The 27,833-nt window shown below is 41.7% G+C and overlaps 2 long non-coding RNA genes across 3 annotated transcripts in view; both read right to left on the bottom strand.

The window, feature by feature from the left end:
* The window catches only part of LOC140607006 (uncharacterized), an 85,564-nt gene that overhangs the window by 35,519 nt on the left and 22,212 nt on the right, over positions 1–27,833 (bottom strand). The window lies entirely within an intron of this gene.
* LOC140607007 (uncharacterized) lies at positions 44–27,833 on the bottom strand. 2 transcript variants are annotated; one of them, XR_012009180.1, is made up of 4 exons: positions 27,480–27,831; positions 18,478–18,617; positions 13,106–13,261; positions 44–321 (listed from the first exon to the last, which is right to left on the bottom strand). It is a non-coding gene; the product is annotated as an uncharacterized lncRNA (long non-coding RNA). The 2 variants fall into 2 exon arrangements; XR_012009181.1 differs by lacking the exon at positions 44–321 and adding an exon at positions 12,329–12,505 and having other exon boundaries at positions 27,480–27,833.

Genomic DNA, 27,833 nt, shown 5'->3' with positions numbered 1-27,833 from the left:
CTGCGCCACCCAGGGATCCCAAGAAAGGGCTTTTTATGTATTTTTCTCTTATGTAATAAACTGGTTTTTATAATTTAAAATGAATCCAATAAAGGTACCCATCTGAACTTGCCTTAGTACTGAACTAATGAATTTGAAATGATGTGTATATTTCAATAGCTGAAGCATGAAAGGAATAACCAATTAGCAACCAGGAGCACTGCTTCAAGACAACACACACATTTCCAGAAGTGTTTAATTGGAGGATTCCTTTTCATGATGAATCAGACAGCCTGACTTCTTAAACCTGACACAGACCACCTTCAGCCTTCCCCAGACATGCTGAAATGGCAGGAAAATGGAAACACCTATCATCAGTATTCATGCTAGTCCTTTTTTGTATGCTCTGTCCATCAGAAGAAGGGAAAAAAAAAAGTTTTATGACTCATTGTTTTTCAAGGATGCTTTCTCTGCAGTTTTTCAGGTTGTTTTTGGATAAGGTTTTCTCCTTGTTTATACACTGCCCACTGGAGTTCTTTTTATATCCCAGGTTTGTAGTTTAAGAGCCCATCAACAAACTTCGTAGTACTATTTTCTGCTCAATTGTCTTTGGTGCTTTGAAACTGACTTGATACGCAAAAGAGAAAGAAAACGTACCTAGATTCAGCCAATGCCATTAAAAACAAGCCTATTGTTTGACCCATCCCTTTGTTGATAACCTTTTAGGATAGTTCTGTTTCCTTAGATCTGCTTTTTTGGGGGATGGCCTTTGGCCATTTCTAAAATGGTAGGTTTCTGGCGTTCTCTAGGGAATTGTCCCATAATCTGTAGGAGCCCAGGAAGGAATTTTACAGTAATTCTGCTACAGTGAAACATTTGCCTCAAGGCCAGAATAAAAAATAGCAGCTGGAAGGACATTTGGAAAGAGGGGGGGTGCGGTGTGGGAGTGCAAGAGAGGTGGAGAAGGAGAGCTTTTCACATTTGGATTAAAAAAACACTAGCTTGAAGGCAAAACTGAGACAGGGCTGGCATCTTCGACCCTTTAAACTATCCCATCTCCTCAGGCTTGGCTCTCCAAGCCAGTGATTTCACCGCCGAGAGCGCTGACCGGGGTCAGTGCATTGCGCTTGGCAACGAACAATGAACACCACGATTCCTGGATGTTGACCAGCAGCACTGGCTTCTCTTCTACTGCACCAAGAAGCACAGAAAGACTGCTGCTCCTCCCACAGCAAGTTAGCGTCCAAAATGTAGACCAGTTTCCTGGAGTCACTAGAAATTGAAGGACTAATTTCAGCCCTCTGAAAACTTTGGGGGAAGAGATGCTCCAACTTTAACCAATAAGTGTCACTGCAATCAAGGACATAGATTATAGAAGGTTTGGGTTGGAGCCTAAGAGAAATAAAGAAAGGAATGCAAACCAGGGATAGACCCATCTATATAATCATGATAGAGGAGATGGTGGCAGCCAGTCTGCAGAGATGGCCTCCAGTGAACCATGTGTCTTTGTACTGGTAGTAATGCCCTTGTGAAATTTCCTCCCTTGAATCTAAGCTGCTTTGTGACTTGTGACTATGAGAATATGGCTGAAATGACATGTGGGACTTCTGAGTCTAGGTCATAAGCAGCCTTGCAGCTCTGCCTGGGTTTCTTAGGCAAAAGGTACTCCTTTGAGACACTGCCTCTCAAACCCAGTTACCAAGCTGTGAAAGTCCAAGCTACATGGAGAGTCCACAAGTAGGCATTCTAGTTGGCAGCCCAGCTGTACTCCCCCTTGACAGCCAGCATGAATGGTCATGTTAGAGGACTCCAGGTGCCACTTGATGGCAACCACATGAACTATCCCAAGGAAAACTGCTCAACTGAACCACTGAACACACTGAACATGAGATAATGTTGTTTTAAGCCATTCAACTCAATGGTTTGTAATCCAGCAATAGGTAACCAGAACAGAAGTTATACATTTACACACATGGACATATACACTTATGGATGGACATATCAATTGATGGATTAGTTGAATGGCTTTTTATTTACTCACTTATTCCTTTACTCAACAAATATCTATTGAACATACATATGCTAGGCTCTCAGAACTCAGTCTCTGAGAACTAAGTGATGAACAAAGTAATTGTGCTCCCTGCCTCCAAAGAGCTTATAGGGGGTTATGGGAATAGACAATAAATAGGTATATGCATAATTTTAAAATTATAAGTTATGTCAAGTTTTAGGATAAAAAAAGGCCTTGGTGATGTACCAGAACAAGAGAGGGAGACCCACCCTAGCCTGGGTGATCAGGTGATCATCTAAGGTGATGATTTTGAAGTGAGTATCTGACATATATAAGGAGCTACCTCTCTTAGCGGTGGGGAGTGCAAAGAACTTTCTAGAATACGGGAATAATGAGGACCCTAAAGTAGGAAGGAACTTGAGGTATTGGAAGGACTGAGAAAAAGCCAGCATGGTTGGCCTGGAGGAATTCTCAGGGAGAGAGGCTGAGGAGGGAGACCTGGACCACAGTGTGTAGGCTTGTAGGCCGTGGGGAGTTTGGATTTTCTCTTAAACGCAATGGAAACAGTTAAAGGCTTTTAAACAGGAGTGACAAGATCCAATTTACATTTTAAAAAGGTCACACACAGGCAATCTTGTAGATAACGGATTAGAAGGGGGCAAGAGGGGAACAAGGGAGGATGTTGTGTGGGTGAGAGGATAGAGGCTTCCGACACTCCAGCTGGAGCCCTAAGAGGCACCACGTGTCATCTCCTTCCCACCCTGTCACTGGGGCCACTGCTGCTCAAATAGCCCCAGCAACATTTGTTCTAAGGCAGTTGCTCCATGGAGTGTACTACTGATTGATGACAAATGCCACAGGCCCATCAATTCTCATTCAGAGAATCTAAATTGTTTCAGCAATGCAAACAGTACCCTTGTTCTGGCTTGATAGATGAATAGCACTTATGGCCAATCCACCTCAGTGAGGCAGTGTCCCCAAGTCTGCCCTCCCTCACCCACCTCTCTGGAGCATGCCTTCATTTTACACAGGACACCGTGCCAGGGGTGGCTATGGGTGAGGGGCTCTAGGAACAGCACCACCACCACCCACAGCAAATCCTACATCTTGGGACTCTCATGGTCTGAAGTGCCAATCCATTTGGTAGATTTACTACCTGGATGAGGCCCTTTCCTGACCACCGTGGCCACTACTATCAGCAAATACTAGGTTCTGGTGCTGTTCCATTAGTTGTGAATAAAAGGGAACCCAAGTAACTAAAACCTACAATCCCCATAGGCTAGAGAAAACCTGTCAATAGTCATTATTCCCCAAAATTGTCATTGCAAAGATATTTAGCGCTGCATGTTCAGTTTCCCTCTGACTTTCTCAGGATTTGTAGACTGTTAGAAACTTCCTGTTATATTTCTGACCAAAAAAAAGCCCTTGTGTATGTCTAGCTACATGTGTATGGCACGCACTGAACTAAGCCTTCTGGGGAATAGATCCTGCTACTTCTTCCCAAGCCTCCCCTCGACTTTGCTTCCCCCAGGTCTCCCACCTCCCCCAGCACCATCTGCCCACTGTCTGCCAGAAGTCTGAGAGTCAACCTTGACCTTCTCCTTCCCTCTTCCTCCCTAGCACCACTCACAGACTACCCTTCCAAATCATTCACTTTGTTACCTCAGCCCAGGGAGTTAGTGATGCCTACAGTAGCAGCCTCTCCAGTCTCTGCATCCAGACTCCTCCCACCCAATTTCTGCAGCCTCTTAACTCCCCAGACCTCTCACCTCCTGCTCCCACTTCATCTTCTATGCAGGAGCCGTACTGATAAACTGTCAGTTTATCACAACAATGCTTTTTCCCAACCCTGGGCCTTCCCATATACCAAGGAGTCAGCAAACTAGGATCCATGGGCCTGCTGCCTCTTTTGTAAATAAAGTTCTTTTGGAACATATCCAGACCCGTTCGTTTATGGGTTGTCTACAATACAACATACAACACTCAGCACTCAACAGTAGAGTAGTGGCAACAGAGACTCCATGGCCTGCAAAGCCTCAAATATTTACTATCTGGCTCTTTATAGAAAAGCTTTGCTGTCCTTGCCATATACCATTCCCTCTGCCCAGAATTCTCTTATCTTTATGTTCTTTTGCCATATCCACTCCTTCCCTCCCTTCACCTGGTTAACACTCACTTATCCTTCAGTTCTTGGCCTAGTAATAACTTTCTCCAGGAAGTCCTCCCTGACCACACCCCATCCCCTCTACATGTTTTTCAGGCACCCTATTTTTGTGTTACAACAAAGACTACATCCACCCACCAGTATCTCCCACTAGACTGGAAGCCCCTTGAGGAGCTGGAGACAGTCTGTCTTTTAGGCCTGCTTCTCCATTTGTGTCCATGTTCTATTTGTTTAAATATTTAAGCATTATAGGGATGCCTGGGTGGCTCAGCAGTTGAGCATCTGCCTTTTGACTCCGGCATGATCCTGGGGTTCTGGAATCGAGTCCCACATTGGGCTTCCTACATGGAGCCTGCTTCTCCCTCTGCCTATGTCTCTGCCTCTCTCTGTCTTTCATGAATGAATAAATAAAAATCCTTAAAAATATTTAAGCATTATAAACTACATTATAAATTTCAAGCTAACACAAATATGTCTTTATGTTCTTACCCTGACAGGTATTCCTTTAAATGTGATGAAAAATACATGTAAAGCTATGATTCTGAGGGGATTAAAAGTTGGCAAAAATAGTAAAGACAATTATTATGACTGTCTGAGTGTTCTACTAATAGACCAGTCATGTTTAGATGAGTCATGAAAATGACACACAATTTAAGAACTAGCGTATATTTTATAAAATTTTTGTCTTCATTTCAGCGTAACCGCTAATTATGTTACTATAATCTGATTTTTACACAATGTGTGTGTTCAGTTGCTCATAATCTAGAGGATTAAAAATAAGAGTAATTGTATTGAAAGTACAAAATTTGGGTTATTTTCATAAAAAAAAAAAAGTAAATTGAAGTAGGGGCACCTGGCTGGCTCAGTCAGTAGAGTGCGTGACTCTTGATCTTGGCATTGGGAGTCTGACCCCCATGTTGGGTGTAGAGATTACTTAGACATAAAATCTTAAAAAAAAAAGTAAACTGAAGTAAAAATAAGCTAATTTTTAAAAAAGATTTTATTTATTCATGAGAGACACAGAGAGAGGCAGAGACATAGGCAGAGGGAGAAGCAGGCTCCCCATGGGGAACCCTATCTGGGACTCGATCCCAGGGCCCTGGGATCATGCCCTGAGCCAAAGGCAGATGCTCAACCACTGAGTCACCCAGACGTCCCCAAATAAGCTAATCTATATTATATGTGCTACTCTTGTCAATTATTGAAAACTAGATCTTGAAAGACAATAATTAATGAATCAAAATTATTTAGGACTATATTTCATAAAAATAATGAAATCTTAGTAAATACATAAAATAAACACATAAATAAAAGGATTTCAATTCTAGTGTGTAATAATGTCTACTATCTGACAATGTAAAGAATTGGTATCACTCTTCATAAACTATATCTAGACCTAGGCATGCACAATATGAATTAATATCATAAATATCATTACTATTTCATAATTACCTGTAGAACTATAAGTTAAAAGAATCTGAAGAGAAGCAAGGAAACAGATCTTCAGCCCCACTGGGGAATTATACTTTGTTTTGCAACAATTTACTGCATTCATGCTGAAAGGAAGTTCTGACAACTTATTTGCCTTTTCTCTTACCTAGGCTCTTGCACAGCTCAAATCCTCCCCACAAGCCAAGAAGTATCTTCCTCTGACATTAGTGGTGGCACAGCCCATATCTTTGTGGCACTGACACAGTCTTTAGTGTTTTCAGTCTTTTTTTTTTTTTTTTTAAGATTTCATTTATTCATGAAAGACACAGAGAGATAGGCAGAGACATAGGCAGAGGGAGAAGCAGGCTCCCTGCGGGGAGTCTAACACGGGACTCTATCCCAGAACCCTGGGATTATGACCTGAGCCAAAGGCAGATGCTCAACCACTGAGCTGCCCAGGTGGCCTTTTTTTTTTTAGATTATTTATTTATTTGAGCTAGAGAGCAAGTGAGAGAGATAAGGAGCAGGGGGGAGGGAAGAAGGAGAAGCAGGCTCTCCACTGAACAGAGAAAGACCAATGCAGGACTCTGAGATCATAACCTGAGCCGGAGGCAGACGCTTAACCTACTGAGTCATCCGGGTGTCCCATAGTGTTTTCAGTCTTAAGAACATACTGTCAGGGATGTAGGAAAGAGTTTTCCCAGGGTCCAAATGGTACGAGCTGCAAGAATAGTTGTTCAGATATAAAAGTCATGCTGTGCCAGGCTGAGCGAGGGGTCCAAGTGATGGAAGCACCACATATTCTTTCATGTTTGTTTTTGTATGTATTTGTAACCTGCATAACCCTCTAAAGTGAAGGGGCCTCTGGGCTGAGTGTAAAGGTAATACAGCTTTTATCCACAGTCATATCCCTACTTCTTAACCAGAGTCTGGCACAAAGTAGGTACTCAGTAAGGGCTGACTTAGGTACACTGTGAAGAATTTTTATTCTTTTGGAGCAACGAGGCACTAATATATAAACGACGATCTCTGGCTCAACAACCATTAGTGGCAAAGGTAGTGGCAATCTATTAGAGCAGGGGCCGGCAAACCTTTTCCATAAGTGGCCAGTCAGTGAATAGTTTAGGTCCTGTGGGCTGTATCGCCTTTGTTGCAAATATTCAACTCTGCTGTTGTCATACAAAAGCAGCCACAGACAATATATATACAAGTAGGTGTGACCATACTCCAGTGTGACTTTGTAGAAACAGGTGGTGGGCCAGATTTGGCCGGTGGGTTGCAGTTTGCCAACCCTAATACTAGAGTATAGGAGGAAAGGGACAGTGCTGTTGGTGAGGAGGCAGAGTCGGAAACTATTTAGGAGGTGGGATTATTAGGAGCTGGTGACTGCTAAAGGCATGGCCAACCTACTCTGATGGCCTTAATTACCGTGGCATTGTAGTGAGAGTCTCCAGCTGGCTTTCCCTCATCTGGGCTGCTCTCTCTCTGCTTCCCTGGCTTGTCACCTTGACTGTTGGTCTTTCTGTAGGTATCTGTTTTCTGTCTAGCTCAGCACTTCTCCAGCCTGGCTGTGCATTAGAATTGCCCAGGGAGTTGATGAGAAAGACCTGTCTGGACTCTCCCAAGTGTGTTACTCTGCTTGGGCTGCTGTAACAAAATACTACAGACTGAGTGGCTTAAGCCACAGAAATTTGTTTTCTCACAGTCCAGGAGGCTAGGATTCCAAGATCAAGGTACTGTCAGGGTTGGTTTCTGATACAGCCTTTCTCTGGTTTGCAAATGGCCACCTTCTTGCTATGTCCTTACATGGCCTTTTTTCCCTGTGCAAACGCTGGCAGAGACAGAGCAGGCTCTAGTGTCCATTTCTTTTAAGGACACCAGTCCTATCAGATTGGGGCCTCACTCTTGTGACCTCATTTAACCTTAATTACCGCCTTTCAGGCCTTATCTCCAAATATAGCCACATTTGGAGTTAGAGCTTCAACATAGGAATGGGCGGGGGGCACAATTCAGTCTTGTGATATTGTGATTTATAAGAAATATATATTTGGCCCACTGTTCCTGGCACATAGCTCCTAAAACCCTAGCAAAGAGCCCCTTTGTAAGGGGGACCTTTTGTTATAATATTTAGTTTTTCCTGAAATAGCTTCAGAGCTGAAAGTGAGTGTCTTTTGTTATTCATAACAAGCCCCTTTCAACTACACTGAGTTTATGTTAATGAGGTGACTTTTGGAAAGCCCCTAAGGATGGGGGCTGGTTGCCAGGGGAACCAACCAAGATTAAAAGGTTGGAACTTTCAGCCTCCCATCTCTACCCCCCACACCGTTTCTGGGTAGGAAAGGGGGGCTAGAGATTGATTAGATCATTGGCCATTGGCAATTTAAAACAATCCTGCTGATGTAGTGAACCCTCCATAAAAATCCAAAAGGACGGGGTGGAGAGCTTCTGGGTTGGTGAATAAGCCTCCATCTGTGTGCTGGAAGGGTGACAAACTCTAGACTCCACTGGGACAGAGGCTCCTGTGCTCAGGACCTTTCTAGACCTTGCCCTATGTATCATTTCATTTGGCTGTTCTCATTTGTATCCTTTAATGTCCTTTGAAATAAACCAGTCATCTAGTAAGTAAACTGGTTTCCTGGGTTCTGTGAGCTGCCCTAGCAAATTAATCAAACCTGAAGAGATGAGTCTGAGAAGATCAGATTTATAATTGCTTGGTCAGAAGCACAGGTGACGATCTGGACTTGCAACTGGCATCTGAAATAGGGAGGAGGCAATCCTGTAGGCCTGAACCCTTAACCTGTGGTATATGACATTTTCTCCAGTGTCAGAATGAATTAGATTGTAGGACATGAAGCTAGTATTACAGAATTGCTTGATATGTGAAAACCTACGCATCTGGTGCCAAAAGTAGTGTTGTGGTATTCAAAGTAAGGACACATAGCCCAGCTCTGTCACCCTTCCAGGATAAATCCAGTTAAATAGCTCACCATTTCTGTGCTTGGGTGAGCTCTCTTGATTAGCCGTATATCAAGGGAAAGAGAATTGGACAGTATGTAGAAGGTGGCAGCAGGGTCATTTGCTTGGCCGAAACTCTAAGGAGGAATAGGTCTACAGAGAAAGGGGCAGTGTTTGGCTTCGTCATGCTGACTTTCAGATGCCCATGTGAGAGTCACATGCCATCTACAGGTCTGGAATTGAGAGGTCTCAGCTACAAATAAAGATTTTAAGTCCTCATTGGCAAAGAGGTAGGAATTAAGTATATGGGAGTGAAGGAGTGGGAAAAGAGGGTCAGAAATAGAAACCTAGAGAAATTTAGCACTTGAGAAAAGGAGAGAAAGTTTCCAGTGAACAAGATTAGCATGGAGCCATTTGAGTTAGTTGAAAAACTAGAGGAGGGGATATAAAGGAGAAGAAAATGATTAATTCCTGGATTTGATAGTTAGGCCTGGGTAAACTTCATGAGATATTTGGGGTTTGTGGATACCCTTGGTTTGTCCCTGCTTTGATCCCTTGGAGGCTGGCCTGTATGAGCAGCATCAGTGGATTTCCTGGCCCTCTGGCTTCAAGTAGGGGTTGGCCAATAGGAAATATTAATAAGAAATCAGAGGGAGAAAGGAGAGAAGGGTCAAGGTGTCCATCTTGTTCGGCTCCCTTGACATGGGTCAATGTGACCTGCCTGCATGCCTTCTGAAGGCCCCCACTCTTGTTGGGTGGTCCTCTCCATACAGTACTCTCTTAGCCTGTGCTCCTGTAAAGGTTCCTTCCCTTTTTCCTGCAGGCCTAGGGTAATGACAGCTTCCCGCTGTTACCAGCCCCTGGGGTGTCACACTATTCTTCTGGCTTCAGTATCCTGTCAGCATCTTTGTAAATAGTCCCTATATTAAACTCTCCTTAAATTACCCCATTTGTGCCCTTTGTTTCCAGTTGGGATCCTGACTGATGTAGGACACATTCCAGACTGCAGTGGATTGGGAAATGAGCAGGAGAGTATGGAATATACATTATTTAGAAAAGTACAGATGATAGAAAACTATGTGCTACCAGAACGAAAAAAATGTTATTTTGCTTCAGATGGAGGGGGTGGCGGGGAGGAGGAGGAGAAAGAGGAGGAAATAGGGGCACCTGGGTGGCTCAGTTGGTTAAGCATCTGACTCTCGGTTTGGGCTTAGCTTGTGATCTCAGGGTCATGAGATCGAGCCCCATTATGGGGCTCCACACTCGGCCTGGAGTCTGCTTGTCCATCTCCATCTGCCTCTCCCCTTACTCTCTTGCACACACTCTCTCAAATAAATAAAAAAAAATCTTTAAAAAAATAGAATTAAGATAAGTTCCTTTGGTTTTCCATCCCAATTCCTTTCTTCTCTCTTAACAGAGGTCACTGCTCTCATGAATTAGGTATGAAACCTTCTAACCCTTTAAAAAATATATACTTTATTATTAGTATGCCTGACTGAAATTTACCTAAATGCTGCCATACTATATATATCACTCAGCAGATCCTTTCTTTTCTCACTAGTACATCTTTGAAAATGAGCCATGTGGATATTTATAGAGCTAGGTCATTCGTTTTAACTTTTGCATAGTATTTCATTTTTTCTATTTATTCTTCTGTTAATGGACATTATTTAGGATTCCAGTTTTTCTACCTTTAAACAATAGTGTAATGAACATCTTGTACCTTTCCCCTGATAGGAAGGTTTCTCCAGGGTATATACATAGAAGGGAAATTGCTGATCATAGGGTTTATATATTTTTAACTTTAAGGGGCATTACCAAATTGACACCCTCCCCAAGCCCCCAAAAGTAGTTCCACAAACTCCTATAAGCAGTGGGTACAAGTTATTGTTTCTTCATTTCATGGTCAATATTTTAAGTCATCAAAGTTTGTGATTTTTAAAAATCTGATGACTATAAAATCAGTATACAAAAACCAGTATACAACCATTGCTATTAAATATAAATGTATTGGGGCACTTGGGTGGCTCAGTCAGTTAAGCATCCACCTTTAGCTCAGGTCATGATCCCAGGGGGATAAAGCTCCACTTGGGCTCCCTGCTCAGCAAGAAGTCTGCTTCTCCTTCTGCCCCTCCCTCTACACCTCCCCTGATCATGCTTTCTCTCAAATAAATAAAATCTTTTAGAGTGTGTGTGTGTGTGTGTGTGTGTGTGTGTATTCCGAGTGGGTAATACATGAACATGGTATGGAATTCATAAGGCACAAGAGCATATGGAGTGGAAAGTGACCTTTCCCCAATTCCTGTCTCTTAGCTAACAGAGGACCACCCAGTTATCAGCTTGTGTTCTTCAGATGCATTCTGTAGTTAAATGCATGTAACACTAAAATATTTGTATCTCACTCCTTTGGCTTTAGTAGATTCTACAGTTTTATAGACTCAATGTTAATTGTGTTTGTTTCACCTATTTCCTCAGATCCTGCAATTATAGGTTTGGGTGACAACTTCTGAAGAGCTCCCAATCCTGGACTCATCACCTCTAAAGATCCCATGACAACTGTTCTGAGGGGCTTCAAGAACCTCCATATTAAGTTCTAGTTGTCCTAGGGCTTCCAATAGAAGCTTGTGGACTAGGTTCTTTTATCTGTCATGGTTAAGTCACCACTGTATGTATTTCCAATAGGAAGGGGTTTAGCACAGGGAATTAGAGGCTTTCACAACTCTAAGAAAGCTGCAGGAAGGATAGAGTTTAGGAATCCTTTCAGAGAATCTGAAGTGCAGGGATCAAAAGGAAGTCACTATTTATTTTTTTACGATTTTATTTATTCATGAGAGACACAGAGAGAGAGGCAGAGACACAGGCAGAGAGAGAAGCGGGTTCCCCTCAAGGAAGCCCAATGTGGGACTCCATCCAGGGACTCCAAGATCACGCCCTGAGCCAAAGGCAGACACTCAACCTTTGAGGTACCAAGACATCTCAGGAAGCCACTATTATTGATCTCAGCTGCCTTTAAAACAGACTCTTAGATCACCTAGAAGCAAAAATCCCACACCGGCCATTCCTGCTGCTGCTGCCCACACTTCTGCCTATAATATCCCCTAGAAAACAAGCCCTTCTCCTTCTCTACCAAGTATCATACAAGTGCTTCTCATTAGTGGAGTCTAAGCAGACCATGCTCTCTTGTGGAAAAAGAGGAGCCAGTGCCCAGAAAGGCAGATAGAATACCAAGTATCCATAAATGGCACCCTGCAGGGTTCACAACAAACTCCCCTCTCTCCATTACCTTCTGTCCCTAGTGGGGACAGACACCATGAGAATTTGTGGGACAGCTGTAATTTAGGTCATAGGTTTTTATATAGGCCAACTAGGACTAAGCACCTATTTTACCTTCCAAATGGCCGAGTGTGTGAGAAGGATTTTGGGAAGAGTAACAGAAAAGGAAAGACAATACCCAGTTCCTGTCCTTAAGGAAACATCATTCATTCAATAAACTTTGAGAACCTAGGTGTTCATATCAGAAATCCTAGGAAAGGCAGCACTTGATAGGGACACATAAAAATGCAGTCAAATGATTAAAAAAACTGCATAGGAATAATAAACCCAAAATTCAAGATAGAGATTATTTATGGATGGGAGGGGACACGGCTACAGTTGTGCAAATACTATTTTAAACCAGATGGAGTATAGAAGTTTGTGTATTTATTTTTCCCTCCAGTTTTTTCTGTGTCTCTCATGAATAAATAAAATATTAAAAAAAAAAAAAAAAAAAAAAAAAAAAGCAGCGGCTTCCTTCTGATCCCTGCACTTCCAGATTCTCTGAAAGGATTCCTAAACTCCATCCTTCCTTCAGCTTTCTTAGAGTTGTGAAAGCCTCTAATTCCCTGTGCTAAACCCCTTCCTATTGGAAATACATAAGCGGTGACTTAATCATGACAGATAAAAGATAATGGATGTAGGGTGTAGCACTGGAAAAAGAAAGGGAAAGAAAAGAAGGTAGACATTAAAAATTCACTTGCAGTTAAGACTCCAGTTTAGAGGTCACAGAAAGTTAAAAGGATAAAACAGGTTCCCTGGCCTCAAAAAACTTAAGTATTTGCCCAAAGGCTAGGACTGCCTTGAATGGTATTAAATATGCTATGTGCTTTCCAAGGATGGGCTCAGTTAATTCACCCACTAACCCCATGAAGTGACCACTTCTAAGCTCATATTCAGATGAGGAAACTGAGTCACAGAGCAGTTCCATAACTTGCTCCCCTCCATCAAGAAGTGGAGCCAAGAGTTTGTTAGCCCCATTCTTAACTGGTGTCCCTTTCAGGCAAGAACAATTTTGGCAATGGAACTGATGAGGTCTTGAAAGATTTGTCTTTCAAATCTACCTCAGAAGGTAGATACATAACTTGTTCATTCTTCAGTCTCCTCCCAGGACCCATAGATTTATTGTCCGACTCTGTGCTATTTTAAGTTCCATTCCCTTATTCTCCTGCCCTAATCCCCGGTTCCTCCATGCTCATTTTCTCCGTGTCCCTCCCCTCTCCCAAAGCCTCTCCAAGGCAATACGTATATACCAGCCAGCCAGCAATGCTTTTAGGTTTTCCAAACTGGTCTTCATTCTTTGGGTCTTTGTTTGAAGGAGATGCAACAGGTAATTCTCTCGGGCTGTAATTTTTCCCTCTGTCCTGCATCATTCCCATCAGATTAGAATCATAGTTTAGTTCTCTTACCTAAAAAAAACAAAAAAGGAAAAGAAAGAGTGGTGCCTAAGTGGCTCAGCTGGTTAAGTGGCTGCCTTCTGCTCAGGTCATGATCCCTGGGTGCCGCTCAGCAGGGAGCTTGCTTCTCCCTCTCTCTTCTGTTCCTCCTGCTTGTGCTCTCTGGCTCTGTCAAATAAGTGAAAAAAAAATTTTTTTTTTTCAAAGGAACTCTTTTCTAAAAACCTGTCCTTTACTCCACATACTCTGGCAACCCTATTTTTCTATTCTCCACTTCCAGTGTCTTAGGAAAAGTTGTCTGTAGCCACTGTCTTCATTTCTTACCTCTCTTCAACCCACTTCATTGGCTCCTGTCCCACTCTCTATGCTGATAACTCCCAAATTTATATTTCCAGCCCCAACCTTCCTTCTTAACCAGCTGCCTACTTCACATCTAATTTGGATGTTTAATTTCCAAATTAACATGCCCCAAGGCAAACTCTTGTTTTCCCAGCCTAATCCACTCTTCACCCAGCTTTCCTTATCTGGCAAATAACTTTAACAGGAGCCCAATCTAGGAATATGGGGCTCACTCAACCCCCCCCTCATTAAATCCACCACCGAGTGCTATCTACTCTCTTCTACCTCCAGAATATCCCAAATGTGTCTGCTTCTATCCATCTTTATCCTCGTCCAAGCCACCATTATCTCTCACCGGAGTTACTGTTATAGCCACTTTATATAATCCATTCTTTACATGGTAGCCAGAGTAATATTTTAAAATGTAAGTCAGATAATATCATGCCTCTGCTTAAAACCCTTCGAGGTCTTTCCATTACATTTAGCATAAAATCTATCCTTCAAAACTATACATGATCAGGTTTCTGGTTCTCTGACTGGATCACCCCCTCCCCTGCTCTCTAAGCTCCCAGCTATACTTGCTGTCTTTCTGTTTGTTGAGCATATTAAGTTTTGGAACTTCTGTACTATTTTTTCCCTTTTCCTAGAATATGAATTCCCCTGATCTTCCATTGTTGGCTTCCTCCCACTATTTGGGTCTCAATTCAAATGTCACCTTCTCAGAATGGCCTTTCCTCATGACCCAGTTTAAAACACTCATTTGCTGTCATCCTGTCCTATTTTCACATTCACACTTGTTACTCCCTAATGTTCCATATTTGTGTGGGTCTAGTCACATTAGAGTGCAAGCTCTGTTAGAACTAGACCCGTGGGTTTCTTGCGTTTTGCCACATGCCCAGCACCTAGAATGGTGCCTAGCACATAGTAGGCACTCAAATATTAGTTTGATAGATTAGTGAAAGATAAGATCCTTGAAGGGTACCTAGATGGCTCAGTCGGTTAAGGATCTGCCTTCAGCTCAGGTCATTATCTCAGGGTCCTGGGATCGAGCCCCACATCAGTCTCCCTGCTCAGCAGAGTCTGCTTCTTCCTCTCCCTCTGCTCCTCCTCTTACTCGTGCGTGCACACATGCACTCTCTCTCAAATAGATAAATACAATTAAAAAAAAAAGATCCTTGAAACCTGGGACTCAAGGTTTTAATATTTATTATGATTCAAACTTTTTAAAAAAAGATTTATTTTTAGAGTGAGAACAAGAGAGTGAGCTCAAGAGCAAGTGGGGGCAGAGGGAGAGGGAGAGGGAGAATCTCAAGCAAACTCCCCACTGAGTGCAGAACCCAACCCAGGCTCCGTTCCAGGACCCTGAGATCATGACCTGAGATGTCATGGCTTAATGAAATCAAGAGTTGGATGCTTAACCGACTGAGCCAACCAGGTGCTCCATGACTGATAAACTTCTATATAATTTTTGCCAACTGCCAAATGACATTGCTGTATCTCTTAAGAGTTGTCAAAATAGGATGACAAAAATATGCAACTCATCTACCTTAAAAATTCTAGTGGCTAAGGCAAACTGAAGACTTTAATGTTTTAACGAAGCTTTCCAATGAAAATTTGTTGTGATAAATGAAAATTATACTAGCTACTCTCCCCTGAACAAGAGAACTTTTTCTACATGTGGGGTTCAAGTCTTAGAACCAGAACAAGTCCCAAAGGCAAAGCACTCCCCAACTACCTTCATCTGTCACCCTTGGCCTCTTTTCTTCCTCTATACTGTGAACTATAGGAACAATGAGTATTTAAGAATTCTTCTCTTCCATCAAGAAACAGTGTCAGTAATTCCATGCCCTGGAGAATTTCAGGGTTTCAGAGTCCATATTATGAAACACTTTTTAAAAAGTGGGTTATGGGTACTTTTCTATCCACTCTGTATAACTCTCATAGATTGTGTAAGCCTTACGAAGGGCCTGGATGCTCACCACCCACATCTCCAGTCTAAAACTAGGTTATGAGTAAAATGAAAACTCTGCAAAAAAATAAAAACCTCCTGCTTCTCATAAAGTCCTCAGCTCAATTCATATCTTACAGCCATGGAAATCCAGAGCATGTAAAGAGGTCAAGAACCTAAATAATTATTCAGCTAATAGGGCAGCCCCGGTGGCTTAGTGGTTTAGCGCCACCTTCAGCCCCGGGGCATGATCCTGGAGACCTGGGATCGAGTCCGGCGTCGGGCTCCCTGCATGGAGCCTGCTTCTCTCTCTGCCCCCCCCCCCCTCTAGTAAATAAATAAAATAAAAAAAAATATTCAGCTAATAATGAACAGTAGCAGACACTCCCTTTGAAATTGTGGAAATTCTCATTTCCACACTAAAGCCAAAGAGAACACAGCCATGATGACCAGCAGGCAAGAAGACTGAAGAAGTACTTTCCTTATTCACCTGGTAGCTCTTGCCCTACTTCATCCAGAACAAAGCCAGCCTGCCACACCTGAGGCTCAGGAAATTTTGGAGGGGAGGGGGTAGGATGGAACGGAGAGGTTTTATCTAGTTGAACTATGCATAGTCTGGGAAAGTGCCCACATGAAAACAATTGACTATCAAATCATTTTTTCCCACAAGGCTGGTAAGGGTCTCCAAAAACTCTTAAGCTTCAACTACTCTGTAAGCTCTAAGAAGAATTCTTTAAGGCCCTACTTTCTTCCCCCTTCTGGGGAGAGGTCTTCATTCCTCTTCTAGAGGTTAGCCTGGGAAGATATGGTTATCTTCAAACCACAACAAAGCCCCTTGTCCCCTCCTCCCATAGTTCCTGCGCTCCACCCTGAGTTTAGGAAACTGATAAGGCAGCTGTGAAAATAGAGTGTAAAATGTTCTCTTCCATTCAAGGCAGCTGGCACAGTATGCACTTTTTTAAAAAAGGGGCCAGGAGGTGGTTATTTTCCATTTTTTAAAAATGGTTATGGATCGAAGCACAACTCAGCAACCACACTTATATTGTAGAGTCAGTTTGTCTACTCATTAGTTCATATGGAGCTCATAGGTATATATATTCATTTAGAACTTTGTCTTATATTTTAAAATGTCCAATGTACTTGATAACCTAGCTTCAGCGATTTATCCACGTAAATCCATTCCATTTTAACGCTGTTACAACAAAACACAAAATTTTGTTATGAGAATGTGCCCATGTGTCTTATGGGCTATAACATTTAATTTGTTATGATACATAATAACTTCTTTAGAGTTTTGGGGCAAAAGAGTAAAACTTTAAAAATTCTGACTAATTGGCAATAATTCTGTCCAAACTATTGAGAAAACTGCATTATGCAATTTTTAAAGGCAGTTTTATCACTTCCAAGTTAAAGAGGATCATAAAAGCATTGGCAAAGAGAGGTCCTATCAGTTTTGCTTTAATGAACGCACACGCAAATGGTAACTGTAAAATTATTAATTATCTTTGCATGTAAATAGGTACTTCAAAGTAATGTAAGATGTATTAATCAGCTCACACTGTCACAGCAAAACAACACAGACTGAGTGGCTTAAACAACATAAATTAATTTTCTCACAGTTCTGCAGGCTGGAAGTCCGAAATCAGGTGCCATCGTGGTCAGGGTTCTGGTGAGAGTTCTCTTCTTGGCTTACAGCCACTTCTTGCTTGGTCCTCACAAGACCAGAGAGCAAGCCAAGCTCTCTGGTAAACCTTAACAGGGCACTAATCCCATCATGAGGGCTCCACCCTCAGGACCTCATCTAAACCTAATTGCCTCCAAAAGGCCCCACCTCCAAATACTAGCGCACTGCAGACTGGGGCTTCAACATATGAATTTGCAGCACAGGGAGGGGTGATGTATGCAATTCAGTCCACACCAAAAGACATGTTTTATTCCTTTATGTTTAACATCCTATTTCTTTGCAAATTATAATTATGTAGATATTACATATTTGCTGAGCACACTTTTTTTATTCATGGTGCAAATACAAACTTCAGACCACTTCATCACATCACAATTTCTGTATTAGGTAAATTTTATTGGATAGGTATACAATATATGAAATAACTATGCAGTCAGTACCTGCCAAGCTCTTATTCTTCTCTTTGCCCAGATATTTCCCCCTAAGTAAATTGATAGGGGACAAGAAGTAATAAGGAATGGGTAGGCTTTCTGAGTCTGGGCCTGAAGGTAGAGGGAGGGTAGGGAAGGCAGAGCAGTTTTCACAATGAATAGGCTGGTTTCAGGTTTATAGAGTCAATTATCAAAGCTTACCTAATACTCAAATGAATACTAAGAGTTTCTAAAAGTAACCTTGATTTAAATCTTGCTTGTGTTTTTCTAAAGTACAGTGTTTTTTTTTATTGACACAAGTTAGGATGCTTACCAGGAAACCCGATAAAAATCCAGGCTCTCAAAATTCCCCTTGAATTTTCAAGTAGGTAATTCATTCTGCTCCTGTCCTGTAGATGCCCAGCTACTGGTGGCTGAACTCTCCCACCCAGGTGACCCCACTGGAGGAGTGAGGGCATGGTTGCAGAGCACTGTTGAGAGCTCACCTTGGGATGAAAAGGCATCAATTCTCTTCATAATGCCTCTCTGACTGGAGATGAAAGTGCTTTGGGGATTTGGGGCCCAACCTTATGAATTAAGAGCAGGAAAAAAGGGTACTTTGTGACAGATATTTGAGTTGCCAACACCCTAAGCTAATTTAAGAATGATCTGTAACTGATCATAATAGAATTTTGTCTTGACATTTTCCCTGGAGCTGGAAATACTGAAAATCAGAATGCTTAGTTTGAGGTGTAGCAACAAATTAACGGGAATATTGCTCATTATGATATATATATCCTTATTATGATAAGTATGATAATGATAAACATATATCTCCTTATTATACCTAATAATATTATTGCTTGTGAGGCCTGGGAGTTTAGGAAGTTCTGAGTTCAAATGCTGACTCCAACATTGATTAGCCATGTGACCTCAGGCTAATTTCTAGGCCTCTTCATTTTTTTTGTTTGTTTTCATTTTTTAAATCTGTAAGACAGAGATAACAGTACATACTTTAATTAATTGGCTGTAAGGAATAAAAAATATACGTAAATAGCTTGGCATAGTATCTGGTATAGAGTAAGAGCCAAATACATGGTGGCTACTATTATTAGCTTAGCATAATTGAACTTTCAACAATTATAATTAACTAAAGTACAGTTGAAAGATTTGAGTAAAAGATTGCTTTACTTACTTATCTCAACAACCAGAAACACTTTCTCAGGGGAAGGGAGGGAGATTTTTTAAACTCTTCTTAGTGTTCACTTTGCATATCTTTGGAGTATTTTAAAAGATGGCAAGCAGTTTTTTTCTTTAGCACTTTATAGTATCCTTCTGGTTCATAGGATATTGGTAGCTTATTTGCCACTTACATAAGAAGCTGTGTCTTAAGTCTCACTTTGCAGGAAACAGTAGGAATATTCACCAAACACTTTTGTGAAATAAAAGGTAAGACATTCAGCCAGGGTTCTGGGGATACTTAAATAGTCAACAACATAAATAAAGGGTTTCAATGTAATATACAATCCAACTCAAAATAAGAGTTTATTCCCTGGTGGTATAGGAGTTGCCTGAGTGGGCTACTCTGTTGCAATCACAGTGAAAAGACCAGCTTGAGCTGATTGTAGCCCTGGGTGCACCCAATGAGATAGCCCAGCCTTGATATGCCTCTGTGTTTCATTTACGGTAAGGAAAGTAGTGTTTGCCTCCGAGAGTGTAAAATTCATCTACAGATTTCAAGGGGAAAGCTGGAGGCTGAAGACTACGTGAGAAGACACAAAGTCTTTCAGGAAAACATTGTGAAGTGGTAATATGAAAATGGTGCTCTTGGGATCCCTGGGTGGCACAGCGGTTTGGTGCCTGCCTTTGGCCCAGGGCACGATCCTGGAGACCCAGGATCGAATCCCACGTCGGGCTCCCGGTGCATGGAGCCTGCTTCTCTCTCTGCCTGTGTCTCAGCCTCTCTCCTCTCTCTGTGTGACCATCATAAATAAATAAAAATTAAAAAAAAAAATGAAAATGGTGCTCTTGAGTCCTATTTCCCTCAGTAAGGTACTTGAGAATAGTTGGTCTGATTAAAACAGAGAAAAAATATCCATGTGCCAGAAAACGAAAAGTGGATCTTGCCTTGTGGTCTCCTTGCTCACTACAAACACTCTTTTGTCTATTAAAAGCTAGGAAGGGGGGATCCCTGGGTGGCTCAGCGGTTTAGCGCCTGCCTTTGGCCCAGGGCGCGATCCTGGAGTCCCAGGATCGAGTCCTGCGTCGGGCTCTCAGCATGGAGCCTGCTTCTCCCTCCTCTTGTGTCTCTGCCTCTCTCTCTCTCTCTTTTCTCTCTATGTCTATCATAAATAAATAAATCTTAAAAAAAAAAAGAGCTAGGAAGGGGTAGTGCAAAATTCTGTATTTATGAATAGTGTAAATCAAGTTTTACTAATTGAATTCTAAAACAGGGGAGTGATTAGAAAATTGTGGAGTAAAATGTTTCATCAATGTGAAGCCTTGCCAGCTGCTGCAGTTAGTATTATAATATATCTCTGGGTACAGTTATGGCATACGAGTGCCAGGAGTGCTCTAGTTAATCTGGATATGATAGGATACTGATAATCACACATGATCAGTGGGCCTGGGACTGTGTGTTACAGGTGATGTGTTTAGGTTCCTTCATTCTGAAGGCTTTCACAGTGTTTCTCAATCTCAGGTAATGTAATGACCCCTTCTAAAGAGAAATGAAAATTCTCCATTGAGCCTTAACATTTGCTTAAATTACCCCTAGTATGTTATCTTAATGTACAAAAATAAAACCAGGTGCAAACTCCTAATAGATATACTTCTTATGAACCAAAGTCTTTTTTTTCAGATTAAATTTAAATCAAACTATCAAGCCAATGATATTTAAACTGACAATACTAATTTAATGAGATGGATGATATTTTGCTGAAACTGTAACTGATTACAAAGTAAACATGCTACTGATTGCCACAGGGCAGGTTCTTTTGATTTCAGTGCATTTATTAATGGCAATTTTTCTTTATTTGAACTATTAGATTACGTTCCTTAATGTAGTGGTAATGCATCATTCACATACTAAGGCCACCTCTGTTCTTTTCTCTTCTGCCTAGGACACCTGGAGAATGGTATATTGTACCAATCTGATCACACACAAAGCAAACGGGCAAAATTGAGGCAGTACTCAGTTATAAAGTGGTCATTTTATTTTTAATGAAAATGTTCTGTCTCTGCACTGTCCAATGCCATATGTGGCTATTGAGCACTTGAAGTGGATAAGAGTAACCCAGAGACAGGATTTTTAATTGATTTTCATTCAAATAGCCACATGTTGCTAGTGGCTACTGTTGGGCCAGTGCAGAATCCTAGTTCATGCATTTACTATATAGTTTTTTAGGTTATCAGTTAAAATGAAATCACTAGTTGTGTGAGCAGGGCACTGTATTTAACCTTTCTTTCTTTTCTCTTCTTTTAAGATTTTATTTATTTATTCATGAGAGGCACAGAGAGAGGGGCCGAGACACAGGCAGAGAAGGAGGCTCCCTGCGGGGAGCCCGTTATGGGACCTGATCCCAGGACCCTGGCCGGGATTATGCCCTGAGCCAAAGGCAGATAGAGGCTCAACCACTGAGTTACCCAGATGTCCCTGTATTTAAACTTTCTAAACCTCATTACCTTCATCTATAAATTGGGGATGAGATATAACACACTTAATCACGTAGTACAGTGCTAAGTGAAAAGAAACAACATTTAATCCCTAGGGATGCAAGTGGTGATAACCTGAGAGGACCTTTTTCATGGTCTCTGTCACTGCCCTCTCAAGCCACCCCTGGTTGTACTTCTTTGAAATATACATTAACATTTTCTCCATTTTATGTGAAGTGCCAATAAAGGCATCTTTAGACAACGTTGCTATTTTTATTACTCTGTAACAGGCAAAATAAAAACTGTGTTTATTATGCAAAGGTAGCTTTGATTAGTCACCTGCCTTCTATGTAGATCGTCCCCATGATGCCTGGGTGGTTTAGTGGTTAAGTGTCTGACCCTTAATTTTGGCTCATGTCATAATCTTAGGGTCCTGAGATTGAGAGCCTTGGGCTCTTTGCTCAGTAGGGAGTTGGCTTCAGATTCTCTCTCCCTTGCCCTTTGCCCCTCCCTCCCTAAAAAATAGTCTCCCTGAGCCCCTCCTATATTGAAGTTTTTGCAGCTGCCAGTGATCTTGAATAAATGTCACAGATGTACCAAATATAGCCAAGGTGTTTAGATCTCATTTTTATTTCTCTGGAAAACAGGAAGCCTAAACCCCCTTCAGGGTATAGTGGACCATTATGAAATTGGTTACATCACACTACTTACTGCCTCTGCTGCTGCTCCTGCAGGGGATGGCCCTACCATTCCCCAGGTCCCATATACCCCATTTGGACCTGGCAAACATCTGGCATCATTTTCCAGAATCTGCTCAAACTTCACCTCATCTATGGAACCTTCCCTGATCCTTCCAGGTAAAACTTACCTCTTTTATCACTGCCCTCACCTTGTACTTTTACAGAGACTTGCCTCATAGCAACCACAGTTCTCACATTGATTTTACATTTATTCTTACTTTATGTTACTGACTGAATTGTTTCTACTCCAAAAATATGTTGATGGGGATCCCTGGGTGGCGCAGCGGTTTGGCGCCTGCCTTTGGCCCAGGGCGCGGTCCTGGAGACCCGGGATCGAATCCCACGTCGGGCTCCCGGTGCATGGAGCCTGCTTCTCCCTCTGCCTGTGTCTCTGCCTCTCTCTCTCTCTCACTGTGTGCCTATCATAAATAAATAAAAATTAAAAAAAAAATATGTTGATGTCCTAACTTCTAGTACTTCAGATTATGACCTTATTTGAAAATAGGGTCATTGCCAGTAAAATCAGTCAGGTGAAGAGGAGATTATATTGGGGTAGGGTGGGCCCTGAATCTGTCATGACTGGTATCCTTATAAGAAGAGGACAAGAGAGACACACACAAAAGGAGAACATCATGTGACGACAGAGGCAGAAATTGAAGTGCTATAGCTATAAGCCAGGGAATGCTAAGGATGGCAAGCAACCCACCTAAAACTAAGAAAAGACAAGGAAGGATTCTCTACAGATTTCAGAGGCAGTACAGCCCTGTTGACACTTGATCTCAGACCTCTAGCCTCTAGAACTGTGAGACAGTAAATTTGTTTTTTTTTTAAGCCACTCAGTTTGTGGCTCTTCGTTAATATACCTTACTAAAATCATAAGCTCCTTGAGGACAGGGATCTTGCTTGATTTATTTATATGTCCTTTATAGTTGTCAGTATCTGAACCAATATGTTGGCTGGATAAATGAGAGAACACAATGCATATTCCTTTGCCTTAATCAGGTCTCAAATTGGAACTGGAGAAAAATCACTTTAAATAAATTCAGTGCTGCTGCATATGCCACACAGGCTAGGCACTGCGTGATTCCAGAGTTATGTGATGTGCTGACCTTCAATTATTTCTTATTGTATAACTTAATCTACATAAGGAAAGTCAATAGAACAGTGAGCCCCCATGCTATCTTGTTAGAAGAACTACTGCTATTGTGAGGTTCAGCGCCTACTTTGCCCAATAGCAGAAAACCATAAATAATCATCCTCAAGATCGGGGATTGGTAAAATACAGCCCTGAGCCACATCCAACCTGCTTTTGTAAATAAAGTTTTACTGGAACACAGCCACATTCATTGATTGACATTGTTTATGGCTGCTTAAATCCTATAATGTGAGTGATGAGTGACTGTGATACAGCCCACAAAGCCTAAAACAGTTACTGTCTGGCCCCTTACAGAAAAATTTGCAAAACCCTGCTCTAGATAATATAAATTGGTAGACATTGCCAGAATGTTTTATATTAAGTGGTAAAAATCCCACCTTGAAACTGAAGCAATTCATTTTATCACACTTTGGAAGATTCTATACTACTACTGTTAACGTCGGCATGCCAGAAAGAAAATTATGTGCAGAAAGTAATTTATTTCTTCCTCGAAATGGAAGGCAGGGATTAAGAAAAAAAGAATGTATGAGTTTATTTATGTGTATATGTGAATAGGGTGTGTGGGTAGAGTAAGTTCCAAGCAAATATAACATATGTAACATACACAATTAGGTGCTCTATACAGGAATTTTTTGGAACTGTGTCCAGCTCCTCAACTTGGAGAGAGGTGAGAAGTAGAGAAATGGATGGAGATCTATTACAAAGTCCAAGAGGAGAAATGCTATTCCAAAGTTTATGAGAACAGTTCTGCCTGCAGTTTTATTCTTTCTGGAAAGTATTGTGGAAAGTCTTAGGCCCCTTATGCATCAGGCCTGCCATGTGACCCCATCACCCTGGTTTCAGCTGATTGGGCCAATGCTGGATGCCTGATCCAAAGGTCAAAGGCTTAGGTAATGGCCTGGTACAAGGGCTCTGCCCACTTGGGGTGAATACTGGCCACACCAATCACGTGCTCTTTTGCAGAGGTGGGGGGCGGTTAAGAGACTTATGGAGACAGTGAATCTATTTATCACGATTAGCAAAGCAGGAAGAGAGCATTCCTGTTACCACAATGACAGGGCGATTGTTACCTAAAGAGAAAATCTGCTTACAAAAGTAACACTGCATCCTGAGTGATGATGTCATTTCTAGAAGGCTGACTGTACCACTGGTATGGTCCTGCTCGTACAATTTTTGTGTTACTGTTAGAGGATAGGTTTAGTTCACAGTCAACTCAGATTCTTGATTTTGTCACTACACCCACTTTTTCCCCATCCTCTGCTCCCTTGCCTGGTTGTCCTTTATCTGCAACTGCCTTGCAAACTCTCTCTACCAACTCAACCACATACTTTTCTACTCTTCCATGTGGGCAGTTAGGGCTTACCCAGCCCTAAATATAGTACCTAGCCGCTGTGTTGGTGGGGTTATAAATGTATGGTTTCCAACTTCAGCTCGACTATCTCGAAGTTCCTTTATGTGTCCATATATGACTCACTCTCCTATTCCTTGCAGCTGATAACACAAACCTTCAACTCTTCCTGGGCTCCCATCTCCATTGCTCACCTGTATCCTATTGTCAGAGAAAACAGAGCTATCTGGCCTCAATTTCTAGACTCTTCCCAATGACTTTTATAAATTATCATCCTTCCTTTCTTGCTTTCCTGTTCCTAAGGAAGAGTTGAAACTCTCCTGTTAAAGCTGATCCTTTACCTAGGTTCCAAATTCCAGGATCTTCCATTCTTGATTCTATAGCCTTGTTCCTGTGTGATTGATCATTCCTTCTTATTTCCATATCTGCCATTTCTCCCTTGGCTTTTTTCTTCCTTGCCATTTCTCTATGGTTTCTTTCCTTGAGCATATATAAATGTTCATGTGTCCCCTTTTTATTTATTTATTTTTAAAAAAGATTTTATTTATTTATTCATAGAGACACACACACACACAGAGGCAGAGACACAGGCAGAGGGAGAAGCAGGCTCCATGCCGGGAGCCTGACATGGGACTCGATCCCAGGTCTCCAGGATCACAGCCCGGGCCGAAGGTGGCGCCAAACCGCTGCACCACTGGGGCTGCCCTGTATCCCCTTTTTAAAGCTGTTTCCTGACACTTCATAACTTGGTAGCTATCATCTTACTGAACTCGTTTTTTAAAAAAATGATTTTATTTATTTATTCACGAGAGACAGTGAGAGAGAGAGAGAGAGAGAGAGAGAGGCATAGACCTAGGCAGAGGGAGAAGCAAGCTCCTCACAGGGAGCCTAATGTAGGACTTGATCCTAGGACCCCAGGATTTCGCCCTGAGCTAAAGGCAGATGCTCAACCACTGAACCACCCAGGCATCCCTGAACTCATTTATTTTAAGGCTATTCACCTTAAAAGGGGCAGGAAATTCTGGTCAATATGGAGAACTGAGGTCACTTAAAAGAACTCCACCCCTAAGCCTAAGCACATTGAAATGCTTAAAATACAATAAGCTATGTTTCTCAAACTTTGTTCTGCAGCATCACATAACTCATCTTGAGTGATATAAAGAAAATGGCAAGCGGAGGCAAAAGACATCACTTTAAAGTACTAATGATGAGGATTTTCTAGAATTGAAAAAATAAAAGTTTTCAGATTAAATGAGAATATTGAGTTCTGAGAAAGACAAAAACAAATCCACAATCACACACATACTAATAAAACTGAAGAACCTAAAAAGCATTCTTCATCTAGTTAAATCCTCATAGCAATCCCATTATATAATATCATTATTCCTATTTTATATGTGAAGAAGCCAAGCCTTAGTCAATGGCTACAAGGTAAGTAAGCTACAGAACTAGACTTGAAAAACAAATCCATCTTCTAAAACTCACTCTTTTTCAAATTTCATTTGAAATCTCACTTTCACTTTACAACACTCTTATTTTTACCACTTTAAGATGAGAAAACCGAGGCTCATAATGCTAGATGATATGTTCGAGCACAGAAAACTGGTGAATGGCAAGCTCAGGTTTGATCTCAAGTCTTGTTGGCTTTAAAGCCTAGACTCCTTTTCCTATATCATACTGCCTCTCATACTTTCTGTGAAATTTGGCTTACCTATTTTGACTATTAAATGTTTATAGATGCCTGGTGGCTCAGTTGGTTAAGCACCTGCCTTTGGCTCAGGTCATGATCTCAGGGTCCTAGAACTGAGTCCCTCATCTGGCTCCCTGCTCAGTGGGGGAGTCTGCTTCTCCTTCTACCCTTCCCCCTGCTCATGCTCTCTCTCTCTTATTAAAAAAACAAATTTTTACACATTCTCTCTCCAACCACAGTGGCCTTCCTCCTGCTCCATGAATACACCGTGTATGTTGCAGCCTTGAGGGTCTTTACATGGACAGTTCCCTCTGCCCGGAATGCTCTTTCCTTAGGCAGCATGATATACTCAGGTTTCAGTTCAAATTTTATAGTTAGAGGCCTTCCCGGGCCACACTCCTCCCTAATGTTCTATCCCCTTATTCTGTTTTATTTTCTTTGCAGTATGTATAGTTATCCAGCATTAGAAATCAACTAGTCAAAAAAAAAAAAAAAAAAGAAAGAAAGAAAGAAAGAAAGAAAGAAAGAAAGAAAGAAAGAAAGAAAGAAAGAAAGAAATCAACTAGTCTAGCGGTGCCTGGGTGGTTCAGTTGGTTAAGCATCTGACTCTTGATCTCAACTCAGGTCTTGATTTCAGGGTCATGAGTTCAAGCCTTGCATTGGGCTTCATGCTGGCTGTGGAGCCTACTTAAAAAAAAAAAAAGAAAAAAGAAATCAACTTGTTTATTGTCTGTCTCTCCATCTCTAATGAAAGCTCTTTAAGGGTGGGTTCTTTATATTTTTAAAAGATTTTTATTTATTTGAGAGAGAGAGAAAGATAGCAAGAGAGAGAGAGAGCATGAGTGGGGAGCGGGGGAGAGGGAGAAGCAGACTCCCTGCAGAGCCAAGGACCCCAGGACCACGGCCTGAGCTGAACGCAGACGCTTAACTGACTGAGCCACTCAGGCGCCCTGAGAGTGGGTTCTTTATTTTGTTCTACTTTCTCAGTGCCTAGAACAGTGCCTGGCACAATAAATATTTGTGGAATGAACAAATGAATCAGAGTGTCTATACTTAGCTGTACTGATCCTCATAAGAATAACATGAAATGTGATGGGAACATGGTAGGGAGCACAGTTTGTCATACATCAGGATGGGGTATCAGGCAGCCTAGAGGCAAGTGCAAGGTATTAACTACATCCCTGCCTTTGAATTTAAAGAATATCAAATGCTTTTTACTTTAAATTGACCTACACAGGATCATGTGAAGAGGTTTACTTACCTGCCCTTGACCACACAGCCTGACACCTTACCCCTTGTGCCTGAATATTCACTCATTGAGTCAGAAGTGCTTATTCCTACAAAAGAGCAAGTCTGCTGAACATCTCACTCTCCACCATATGTGCTCCTTTCTTTTGTCCTTTTCTACTCTTCCATGTGGCAACAACCATGTGAGTTAGGATTATGACATCCCCTACCATTCCATTTCATAAATAAGGAATTCTCAGCTTAGAGGGGCTTATCCAAGACCCAAAGCTAGTAAGTGCCTGAGCTTGGATTTAAACTCAGACAAGATGGATGGTGTTATGGGTTGAAGTGTGTCTTTTCCAGAAAAGGTATGTTGAAATGCTGCCCC

Source organism: Canis lupus, chromosome 16 (genome assembly GCF_048164855.1).
Source record: "Canis lupus baileyi chromosome 16, mCanLup2.hap1, whole genome shotgun sequence".
Lineage (NCBI taxonomy): Eukaryota > Metazoa > Chordata > Mammalia > Carnivora > Canidae > Canis > Canis lupus.
Note: the sequence above shows the minus strand (reverse complement) of the source record. Positions and strands in the feature narration are given on the sequence as shown.